This window comes from Cloeon dipterum, chromosome 1 (assembly GCF_949628265.1).
Source record: "Cloeon dipterum chromosome 1, ieCloDipt1.1, whole genome shotgun sequence".
In the NCBI taxonomy this organism is placed as follows: Eukaryota; Metazoa; Arthropoda; class Insecta; order Ephemeroptera; family Baetidae; genus Cloeon; species Cloeon dipterum.
Genome location: NC_088786.1, coordinates 18,170,563 through 18,183,228, shown reverse-complemented (window position 1 = coordinate 18,183,228; position 12,666 = coordinate 18,170,563).

Genomic DNA, 12,666 nt, shown 5'->3' with positions numbered 1-12,666 from the left:
GACCATAATATATTTCTAAACCACCTATGGCAGAGCCATTATGTCACTTACAATTAGTCGCTCAGTTTGCTGAGTTTGCTCTAGAAATTCTGCGTACTTGGAGAAGAATGGCGCTTATATTAAAATTCCGGTTGAAATCCTACGCCGCTGTGATTCTTGCGGAATGCTTCGTGGAACTGTTATGTTTTGAGAAATGCACGCAAGCATAAATTTGAAAGGTTGGAGCTGGATTGCCATGTTCTACGCAACTGCGCTGATGTGGTTTCGGCAGCAAGAGTTTCCTCACTAAGTTTTGCACCATGCATTCACCTGTTTGCAGAGCGCAGAATGCCGGATCAAAAGTGGGAGCAGTGACGTTGTAATTATTGTTGATATCTTGCAATTACTCTCAAGCGACGTCAACTAAAGAAATCGGACCCGGCAAGAGTCAGAGAGAAAAGTGACGTCACGGGCAAACATTTCAATGCCCCTCCAGAAATAATTGAGCCGTAAAAACGGTGTTCAACAGCCACGCGCATTAATGCGAATTAGACTGATTGTCAGCTGGCGCAAGTGTTTGGCGACGGACGCCACTCAAAATCCAATTAAGTTAGTCACGTAGATATTGAAACGTCGAACGTCTTATTTGTTGGGGAAAACGGAACTCGCCCGCTGACGAGCAGATCATTTATTCGCGAAGAGCCCGACGCACATTTAATTAAAGCGTCTGCCGCTTCGGTGCTGCGAGAGAGCTAACTAACTCTTTTATTTGTTCGGAAAAAGCAGCCGAAGCAACATCTGGCGTCCGTCCGCGAGTGGCAAAAAGCAGCATTTTTGATGCGGCACTGCTGCTTTCAGCGCAAATTCAATTCCGATGGGCCAAAGCGCGTGGTTTTTTCGGATCCGTCTTGATCTCCTCTCCCGAGAGATTTGGCAGGTGCAGTCTTGTGTTTCTCCCTCTGCGAGTGACACACATGCAAATAAGTGGGAAACTTTTTAACCTGGTTACAACCACCGCTTTAAGTTTCTAAACTTTGGGATAAATAAGCCCTTCCGTAATTTGATCAAAGTTCCGCAGCAAATGAAAAAAGTCTAAGCCATGTCCTCATTGACGTAATCTTCTTTTTCAGGAAGGTTGGCTCCAAGCTGTATAAGCTGACAAATCGCACGTTGTATTATCCGGAGGTGGAATACTAACATACTTGCAAGACAAGTAATGCCAAGTGACACTTCATATCTTCTATCGAATAAATTGTAAATTTTATGGGAAGGGTTGCAGCACGAGGAATTTTTTCTTCCTGGCGACATTTTATACCCGGCAGCAGGCTCAACAGAATCTAACGCATATCTCTATGCAAACTAATTTGACGAGTCAATTTTAATTGTGCTAGGCTGAAGGCTAATTTTTTTTGGCACATTCGTTTTGTTTCGACTTTTACCGGCGGCTGGTGCGGTTGTAACAGCTTACTCACAAAGTTACGTTGCTTAGAGCATGACCCGTGATTCGCTGACTGGCGTGGGTTTTAGCGTTGTTGACGCATACCTCTAGGTTTTACCACACTAAAAATTGCTTCAAAGACACACAAAAGAAAAATTGTAAGAAAAACTATAAGTAGTTACACATTTGAATGTTTAAAAATGAATTATTTGAATTAAAGTTTATTAAACTGAGTTAGCTCTAGCTAGAAAATTTAGTGGAAAATACCAAAGAAAGTGCAACACACATTTATGAATTATTGGGTACAAACAAAAGCTAAAATACATTTCTCAATTTAAAGTTGGTTCGACGAAGCAAAGGAAAGTTTCCTTGCTATAAAACGTAGAAAAGTGGAACTGGCTTTCGCTCAAAGAATAAGAAAAAATCCTTTTCCAGCGGGGCTTATGTTTGCGTTGCGCGTGAAAAGGCGCCCGGGACGGGTCGTCGCACAAACCAGCCAGATATAATTTTCCAGCCGCCGCATCGGCAAAATGCGGCGCTGGTTTGGATGAGAGCTATCCTCCGGGTCCAAGTGGCAATCAGCGCGAGGCCCAGTTCCACGACAAGAGATTGCGTAAGGCCGCAATTCATTCAGTGGCCGCCGCCCGTCGAGCGAAAGGCCGAAACGACAGTGTGCAAATCAAATGAGCCCACTAAGCGGTTTCTGTCCCCATTTCCCAAAAGCTAAAACATATTTTATGCTGATGTCGTGGAGTGCATTCCAAGTGCGAACGAAAAATCGTTGCCAGCGGCAACATGGCGGGAAGAAAAGCAGCTGAGAATTGAAATCGTCTCCGCGAAAGATAAATGCACTGCAGCCTCCCTGCTCTCCTTTCGCACTCTTCTTTTCGACTTAAGTCGGCCTCCGCTCAGCCGAAAAGTCGCAGGTTGCGCGAAAACGACCAGAAAAGTGGTTGGTGTGAGAGGGGCGAAGAGCAGAGCGAGTGCGAATCTTACTTCCCGCTGACGTTGACACACATACGCTCCACGCATTCTGATCGCATGAAAAATCGGCCGAGGAGAACGAAATCGATTGCGGGTGCGAAAGTGATCAAGAGTGCTGCAGCGGCTTTCCAATTGTGGCCATTCATAAAACTCCTCTTTTCTCCCGCGTGCTGTTGGAGAAAGAGTCCCATTTTATTCGTACCAGTGCGAAGGTGGGAGGACAAAGGCTGGACCAGTGGAACGGCGATTAATGACGATTAGATGGACTTTTCAACTCGCAGCCCTCGAAACGATCGCGTTCTGCTCCAACTCCAGAAAATTCGTTCGTGTTTGTGTTTTTTTACCTCATCAGTGTTCGTTGAACTTTTCCTGGTTTTTCTGGAAGTGCGCGGTGCGTGCTTTATTTTTGAATGTTGTTGAGATCAGGGAGCATGTTTTTGTGCTCGCGATCGAAGGCTCATTAAGGGATTCTCTAATGAGCTTTGCATGGAATTGTTTCTCCATTAAATTTACTCTGACAAAACAACAAAATATGGGCAAGGCCAAATTTCCCCCAATGTAAACACGAGAAAATGATAGAAGGCTGAAGAGAGTATTAATTTGATGGAAATGAAAACAAGCATTGCAGGATTACAGATTACAAATAATGTGACTAAAAAATCAGCGTTTAGTGTTGACTTGATGGGAGGCGACAAAATTAAAATTGATCGCGAGGCTACATTCTTGCACTTGCACCTTATTGACAATGGGGGTGCACTTTATAATCCGAAAATTGTTGTGTTTATTTCGATATGTATATTTTTATGAAAGATCACTATTTCTCAAAGAAATTGTTCCCGTTATTTATGCTTCACTAACAGTAAGTCCAAATTTTAATCAAATTCAAACTGCCGTAATTTCTTGAATAGTGGTTGCATTAGAATATACTGAACGTTTTTGGAGTATTCTAAGCGAAACGAATCAAATAATGTTTTATTTTCATATATTTGCACAAGTTCGGGATTCTCCAAAAATTTCCAACAGAAACCTTTTCCAGGAAAATCACGTACACATAAATTTAACGGCTTTTTTAGCTGAGTTTGAATGTGTTCGAAGAGCGTTTTTATAAAATCAAGCTTTGTTTTGGTCATTTCAATTTTTTGCGAGTTTTGCCTAACTTGCTGTTACATCATTTTTTCCAAAACATCTTAAAAATTGCTGGTTTCATCAGCTTTCCGAATTCATCAAAATGTTTGCAATAGCACCGTTAAGACATTAAGCCAAACTCGTACCCCTTTTGGAAATTTAAAAAAAAATTCAATTTAAAAAAAAATCTTTGCGAATCAGAAAATTTTTAAATCCTTGTTATGATTTCAATGATCTTTCCTTTAACTTGGAAGCTTTAACAGCTGTAAAAAGTCTCCATAATTAAACATTCCATAACTTAAAGCCAGTGAATAAGTTAAATTTTCCTTTGGCATAAAATTACTAATTCTGTAGGATGGTGGTAAAGTTTTTTTTCGGATTAATAAAGGTGCCCTATCCTTATGAAAATAATTACAAACACATGACAATTTTTTGCATTCATTCCACCCTGCCAATTAGAATGGAAAGTTCGCTTGCTCGTGGGTTGCGCAAATTAATAACAAGCTGGTGGGAAGAGCAGCGAGTATGGGTTGGCATCCAACTTCCACTCTGCCACATGCTTGTTTGCGCGAGATCCATTTGCGGAATCCGACCAAGCATCCCCGCACATACACAATTCACGTTTCTATTTACAAATGCACACGCCACCGTAGCAGCCAATTTGCAATGCAGCTCTGCGCCACACACGCCGCGAAGAATCGGATCTGAAAAATAACACCCACGCCACGAACTACGCAGCTATGTCTGCTTCTGGTACCCTCTTCGCTGGATTGGAGGGAGATAAAATTGTATAATTTAATTTTACGGGTGCAGCAGAAAGTGGAGTAATCTAGTTTATCTGGGGCTGAAATCAAGAAAGCAAACGTGGCCTTAGAAGCATTTCCTTCCGCCATATTGCTGCCTCTTAGATAAATGGGTAGTTTTTGCTTTTTCCATGGGCAGGTAGATAGATGCAATCGTGCCGTTCGTACCTTGTTGCGCTGCAAGCGGGTGAACAGGAGAATCAGGACTCCGTTGATATGCGTTAAACGATCGAAACGGTTTTATGGAAAGATTGTAGATGGCCTCGCAAGCTACTAACCCTAAAAGGAAAGCATATAAATGAAATAGAATCCAAATTAGAGAGCCGTCAATTGTATGACAAAAACAGAAGAAATAATATTTTCGTTTTAGTGAAATTCGCACATATCCGGGAAGACCGAGGAATTAATAGGTTTGGACCAAATATGGTGTGGATATAGCAATGATTTGTAAACTGAAGTGGTGTCCAAATATTTGTGAATAGCGAGTGTTCAAACAAATCATCAGAATCCAGAGTTAGCGCAGGCCGCATTTTGCAACTCCATTTGTCGCCAATCAGCTAATACCCGCGCGCGCGCTATGTTGTGGCGGCATCAAAGTTTCGGTCGAAGCCAAGCTCGCACTCAGTTGACAAATGAAGAACGGCGACGGAATCCAAATTAGTTTAAGAGTTGCGAGCGAGCGAGTGAGCGAGGGCAAAAACGTGCGGCGGGGCAGTATACTGGAGCGATGTGTTGCGTGCGGCCGTGGGGATGAGCGAAAAACAGCTCGGACGAGCCAGCCAGCCAGCCTCTCGAAAGTTGAGCTTCGCCACTCACTAATTGCACCAGCAGCGTCTGGCTCTGGGTCGCTCTGCTCTATGTGTAATTTGACCTGGGGGCGAGTGCCGCGTAAAATCGGCTTTGCACCTTTTCAGAGCCGGCCGACACCAATTTGCAACGTTTTTGTATCGTTAATGGTGTTTTCCAGAGCAACCGATCTGGATTAACTCTTGGTTGGAAGTTAGTAATTGGATAGGGTTTAAAAATATGTGACTAAAATTCAAGACCTCTAATCGCTGTCTCATCTTAACAAAATAGAAAATTAGTGTGGGCCCAATATCAAATAATTCAATAAGCAGGGGTCTCGGCAATATTTTAAATAGATTATAGCCTTAATTTTCTATATGTAATTAATGGCATTTTGACCCTAAGAATATTCAGTAAAATCTTCAAATCCGGTTTCGAGTACTTTTCCGGATTTTAGGGTGATTTTGTAAGAAAAACACAAATACAAAATCAACCACATGTTAGATAGTATTGAAGAAATCAAATTGGACCAAACTTTGCTTTATATATAACGTTTATGCAAAACAACTTTCTTCAAGAATTTTTCTAAGTCACCAACTTTCAATTTTGTGTTTCAAATCAAATATAATTTTAAATTTGATGCAAGTGAATGCAAAAAATGTTGCAAATTATAATATAAAGCTACCCTGACATTTTTGCGCCGGTGAAGTTTCATTTTTTAGATAATACGGGTCAAAGGTCGAAACCTGGCTTTGAGTCGAAAGTAAAAATATCAATTGAACGCGAGATCTCGACTTCTGCTTGTCGGATATGCAAATAAACTCGTCTTGATGCCTCCTGACGAGCCAAAAAGGTTTCAAGGTGATAAACCCCACCCCTTTATATCCCTATCCCCAACTCGTCTTAAAGGAATTAATTCTCTTTCCTGCGGTAATGATTGCACAGTAGGTGGCCGTGAATGTTTGAAATCACCTCAAAATGGCTTTTAACACATCCCCTCAGCAACCCCTAATTTACCCCTTCAAATATTCCTTGCATCAATACAACAACGTATGCTTTAGTTAAAATAATTCTCTTTAACTCTCACCGTTACATTGTTTAAGAGTTTTTGATTTTATTGATATGTTCAAACAAAGTTAAATGCCATTAGCGTATGTTACGATGTAAATTGAATAGAGTGGGTGAAACATAAACCAATGCTCGCTGTCATAATATTATCATTGAATGAAATCGTATATATATGATATTGGGCACTACTTTGTTAATGCGAATAAATTAATTTATGATTAATGTAAACGTACGCTTTGTTTTGTAATTCAATTAGATCCTGCTTTTTCTAGGAAGTAAGAGGGATCCGAGTATGAATCAGGCATAATTAATTTTTTAATCGAAACGCAATCACAGAATTTGGTTACAAAATGGCATTTGTAATATTTCGCTGTTATTTTATTGCAATTATTTTCCAAAAACGTTTGAAGAGATATCATTATAAAGATGAATATATATTTGAGATTAAATATTTTGCCAGGAAGAGAGAAAATATAAAGTGTTAATGATTGCTTTCGATGCCATATCTAACAGTCCATAAAATAAATTACATATTTGGAAATTAAATTATTTATCACGTAATGTAAGGTTTGGATTTCATTTTTTAGCTTTTAAATAAGACGGGACAACCAAATATTTAACTATTATTTCCTTTCGTATTTGGTACAGTTATATTTTATGTGTACAAGGATGAGAACTATTAGAAAGGATACAAGTCCAGCAGAAAACAGAAAAAGCAGATTATGCGCTCTCTGAACAGTTACTGTAAATCGAATTACGGTAATAAAAAATGACTTTATTCGTTTCACTCGTGTAAAGACATGAAATGTCCGTGACGCTAAGCTCTAAAGAGTACTACACTCGCGCTGCGGTGACTCCCACGCATTCTGCAAAAAGCTTAATCAATATCGCGAGTGGGAACGAATGAAAAGAATTTAAAAATCGAAAGCGCCATTCACTCTGTGGCACGAGCTTCATTCAATTCGTGGTCTCACTTGCGTATTAACACTTGGATGCTTTTCATAGGCACCCAGCTGGAATGTATCCGACACGGCTTATATTTCATGTATTTTTGCCTTGAAATATCTCAAGACCAGCCTCTTCACACGTTGGCTGATTGTCACAATTTTATTCAACTTCTTCTCTGTGCGCATTTTGAATATAGCTGTAACGCTCGCTAGTGCGACCAGGCACGCGCGCTTCCGTCTCTTTTGTTTGATTTGAAAATTACTTTAATTGCGCTCGCTTTGTGCGCGAATTTCCCCGGCGGCGCGTTTGCCTGCAGGCTTACTGGTGTGCCGGGAGTTCTCGGAACGAGAATGAGTCCCAGAAAGGAAATTTTCTGTGCTGTTTCAAATTTGGTAGCTTGTTAAAAGTGCAGTTAGCTAATTTCTCGTATTCGCAGAAGCTCTCAGAAATTAAACGCAATTTTCGTGCCTAATAATCTAAAACATCACTGGAAAGAACGCAATTAGACTTGCGCAAGTGTCATAGAAACCTAGAAAACTCCCGGTTTACTGATATTTCCCATCAATTTCACAATTTTACTTTGCACGGAACAAATATGCCTAAAATCTCAATAAAACCTTGGTGCTGGAGCTTCTCCAATCACGGCTATTTCATTTTCGTTTAGCATGACATCGACCATTCCATCGGCTCTAGGGACATATTTTTGGCGTTTCGAAAAATGATCTCAGTGCGTGGGGAGGCGAAAATCTGGCCACATTGGGCCCAAGCTCCTCTGCGGCCACTCGGGCCCCATGTTATCCGCTCGTCGGTGTTATTGGAAATTGGAACCCAGCGAACTCTTAGCCCACGGGATGAGCTGAGCAGATATTAAGAAAGAGAAAGGTCGGCCAAGCCAAAAATCATCGGCTCTTCTCACTATGTCAAAGGGGTTAATGCGACCATGCACTACTGGACAAAAGCAACTTGGAAGTAGCGATGGGCGGAGTGTCGAAATTGCGTTTGCTTCCTGGAATAGACACCAACAAAGCAACCACTATTTTTCCACCAGCAATGGCTCGTCTCTCGTTTTCTCTTAACGAGATCGAGTCTATAAGAGCCTGGGAGACGCCGCGGCAAGGAGGAAAACGCTTTAGACTCTCGCTTGCGTTGTTTACTGCTCTCGAGTGGCCGACCGGCCGCTTTAATTCTCTCTTTTCCGCTTGTGGGCTTGATTTGCGGCTGCACCTTTGATCCTGGCGCGCCTGGGGAGCCACACTGTTTGCAAACTCTTCGCCGCACGCGGCTCGTCGGATAAAGAGTGGTCTGACTGCTGTGAGCAGTACCAGCAGACGCTGGCAGGTGGTTGGTTTCAACGGCCAATCTCCCTGATTGCAACCGCCAATTAAGTGGACGTATCAATCGCCGGTTTACGCAGGCTCATTTCTGCAAAATAATCTCATTTGGCTCCTCGAAGTAACGTTTATTTTTAGGAACTATAAGACAATAATGTGAGATTCACTTAATTCCGTTACTGTAATGCAATTTTTCTTTTATATAAAACCTTGATGAAATAATGGTAAATCCATAATAATCACATTAAATGATTTCTATAAACCTAATTTAAAGGCTAAAGAAAAGATTAATATTCAAAATCATACCGGACGAGATGAAATGGTGCGTAGGGATGTGCAAAAGTAACCGATTTCTGCTCACGAGATATTCTATTTTTTATTTTTTTTATTATTTTTGTTGTGTGTTTAGGATAAAAATAAAATGATCTGTTTAATAAATTTTGAGGGAAATAACAATCGGCAATATCATCGGGATTAAACATTCAACATATTGTATTATGCCAGAGTAAAATAGCCACTTGATTGTTTTCCTTTTAAATAATTGATAAAATAAAAAAATGGTAAATTCCCAAAAGTTGGTAAAAAATGGATTTTTTGAAAATTTAAAAATTGTATTTTATCGAAACAACGTATGAACCCTGGATTCTCTGTGAAAGAGGGCGTAACTGATGGGAATTATTAAATGTCGGTGTGGTTTCCCTGAAAACTGAAAAAGTAGACGTTGTAATTGTCACAAAAAGCGTGGGAAAATCATAAAATGGATGTTTTTAGTGAGATATACAGTTCAAATTCTCAATAAATGAACGATTTAACGGTTTTGTGATTCAAACTTTATCATGATTCATGCTCAACTTGATTATCCCACCATCATGGCGGTCACAAAAAATAATCGGTTGTGCATCATACCTTAAAATTAAAAGACTTTAAAATTTCTTAAAATATCAACATGAAAATTAATTAATAATAACACACTATCGATTGTTTTTTTAACCTTCTGCTCATTGTCTGCACTTCCCTTGGGTTATGAGTTCACCGGGTCCCAATAACACCACCGAGCCGATAAAATGGGGCCCGAGTGGCCGCAAAGGAGCTTGGGCCCAATGTGGCCATCTTTTCGCCTCCTCGCACCGAGGTCTTTTATTGAAACGCCAGAAATTTGTCCATAAAGCTGCTGGAAAGGTGCGAAAGCCAGCAAATCGGCGCTGGAGCGCCTCCAAGCCCGTTGAGCTATTCGAGCATTTCGAGTCAACAAACTATTTCGTTTTCGTTTGCCATCTCTGACATTGGGCAGCCAGTATTAGATACCCGAACTGCTCAAATATATCTCTCACTGCTTTGACACTTTATTTGAGAAAAAATATTCACGGTTGAAGGTTGCGCTATATTGACAAAGCTTTTTTAGGGAGGATACAACGAAGCAAAAGTTTTGCTTTCTCATCGTCCCTTCGAAGTATATGAAAGGTACAAGTGGGCCCCGGCCAGAATGTTGTCGTCCAGTGGACCTCTCTGAGCATGTTTGGCGTGTAAATTTTTAATTTTACTTGAGTGCTCTCTAACTCTAATGCCTGCATTCGGACCTGCTCTGCCAAGTTGAACACTGGGGTATCAAAATCATTTTTCTTTCTAACCTTCAACGGATTACAGCAGCATTAAGGACGTTGTGAAATCGCCTGCATTTGCCTAGAAGAGCGATATATAATTAAAGCTATTTTTTATTCATCGGATCATTAATTAATTTTAAAACAATTTAGGTTCAAAAGCAAATTAATTGAACATAATGAGCTTTATATTTTCCACGACAGAACATTGATTGCATCTAGCTATATCTGTCAAGGCTGTAAAGAAAATGGATTAAATCCGAAAGCAATCGGAAATGATGTGCTTGAGCTTGCTGTTACAAACTTTTCAATCGAAAGCACAAGATGGGACTCTTGTTGGTTGCTGCTGAGCAAATAATTAAACAAAGTTAATTAGCACGAGAGTTTTACGCTCGATTTAATAAGCAGTGCGTGGGACTGCGCACTCTTCTTATCAGAACAGCCAGCTTTGCGAGACTGGCACGGGTTTCGATGTCATGAGTCTCTTCTCTCGATTATAAATTAAGCAAACGTGACCTTGTCAGCGTACTCCCACTTGACACCGCATAAACATTCTGGCAGCTTCTTCCTGCTTGTTACGTGCACTGATTTTCTGCCTTTGTTGACTGTCAAATCGTTTGCAGCACCTCAATAGATGTTTTGCTGAAATCAAATCAAAGTAATTTTTAATTTTACTTTTTGACATCCTTCTCGTCAATAAAAGGGGAGTATAGTTTTTGTTTAAAAATTAATTGCAAAATTTAGTCCGGTAATAAATATATATGTATTGCTATATTTTTATTTTTCTCCAATTTCAGTATCAGAATGACAATTTTCTTACTAAAACTCCTCCTCGAAACATAATTTTTCACAGATCAATAATGAAATCACAACTTCCTTGACATTAGTTTGTAAGTAAATTTAAGGAAAAACTCAACTTCATGGATAAAAGTAAAAATTTCTAGGTAGCAATGGTCAGAGATGAATATTTTAGTTCCATGAGGAAATTTGTTCACCGGTATATAATCCAGTCACAACCACGCATGTTGATTTTGCATAGTTGACGAGTCAATATTAAACTTTGCCAATCGAAGAGCTATCTAATTAATTTAAGGAAGATTTCCTTCCTTCCTTCCAGTGGAATATGTCTAGTTTGTTTGATTGTTTATTTAATAATAACAAATTTCCCATACCTGGTGTTTTATTTCGTGTGTATCAAGCTAACATTAATCTAAAATCATTCTGCCGGTTTGAAGATATCATTATCAAACAGATTAGTCAAAATTCTCTATGAATTTTCAAATTCTATGATCCAACATAACCTTAAAAATTGCATTTAGAAATTTAGTTTTGATATTAATACAATATGCGTTCGAGCAAGTACCATAGGAGAAAAATGGTATGAACCATGTTGGTCGTATTTTAAAATAATCACGTAGCCAACTGTTTGCTAGCTTACGACAGTTATTGTCAATTATTCCCTTATAAAGCGGAGCATTGAGCTTTTCGAATGAGCGGTAATATATTTTGCAATCCATTTTTCTAGTAAATGATTGAGTTGGAACACCAGTCGAGCAAAGAGAGCGAGCGACACAATATCCAACATATCGCAAGTGGCGCAAACGAAATGACCGCCCGCAAAGCGCCTTTATCAACTTTTGAAACTGAAAAAGCTCTAGTTTTGCACCTATATGTGTGCTGATTGTGAGGTCAGCGAATGCGAGCATGGAAAAAATTGAGCGCGCACAAAACAAGAGTCAACGCAATTAGAATTGAAAAGAGAGTGCCCAGCGCTGCGAATTGAATTGCGCCCAGTAACTGGAGTATGTTTTACAAACTAAACTTGCTATTCTCTTGCTCTTATTTTTACAGGTTTGTTTTTCTCCTTTTAATTGGATTTTTGCTTTTAGCTCTATAGCATGCGGTCTTTAATGGAAAGCTTTGAGCGATGTGGACGAAAATAAATGCATGTGTGTGGTTCTACAGTTTTTAATGAAATATAATCATTACAAACGTATTACATTAAGGATGGAATCTTTTAGTGCAGTGTATCTAGAGCGGACCGGTTTTTTCCTAGGAAATAAAAAATAGCAAGAGACGATACATTGAAAATGGCTTGGTGCTAGGTGGCGGTGGCGTGACAGAGGAAAAGGAAATCGCAAAATGTATGCGAGGAGCATTGTCTAAGTAAGATTGAAATTTCATTTTTGACAGTGCCGGTCGATTCCTGGTGGTAGAATTTGGTTTGAAAGAATTGCCCGGTCGACCATTCGACACGATGTGCCATAAATTAGCAAAAAGTTAAAAACAGTTACCTTGGTGGTTATTGGTGTGAATAACCTTGCGAGAAAGTGCGACAAGAACGCCGGCAACCAAGTAGAGAATGGAGCGGTTCTCTGATTGATCGCTAGTGTTCTTTTTGCAAGGTAATTCAGACCAAAAACCGCTAAAGAAACGGTTTTTATATTACTGCCGATTTTTAGCACGTCATGTTGAATTTCAGCTGCCAGACCTAATTCGATCTTCAAGATGTGTCGATTGTTGCTGTAAAAAATGGCAATTCTAATTTCTATTTTAAAATGTGCAATAGGCAAGATACTACAGAAATAAGGAACTATACTTATAGA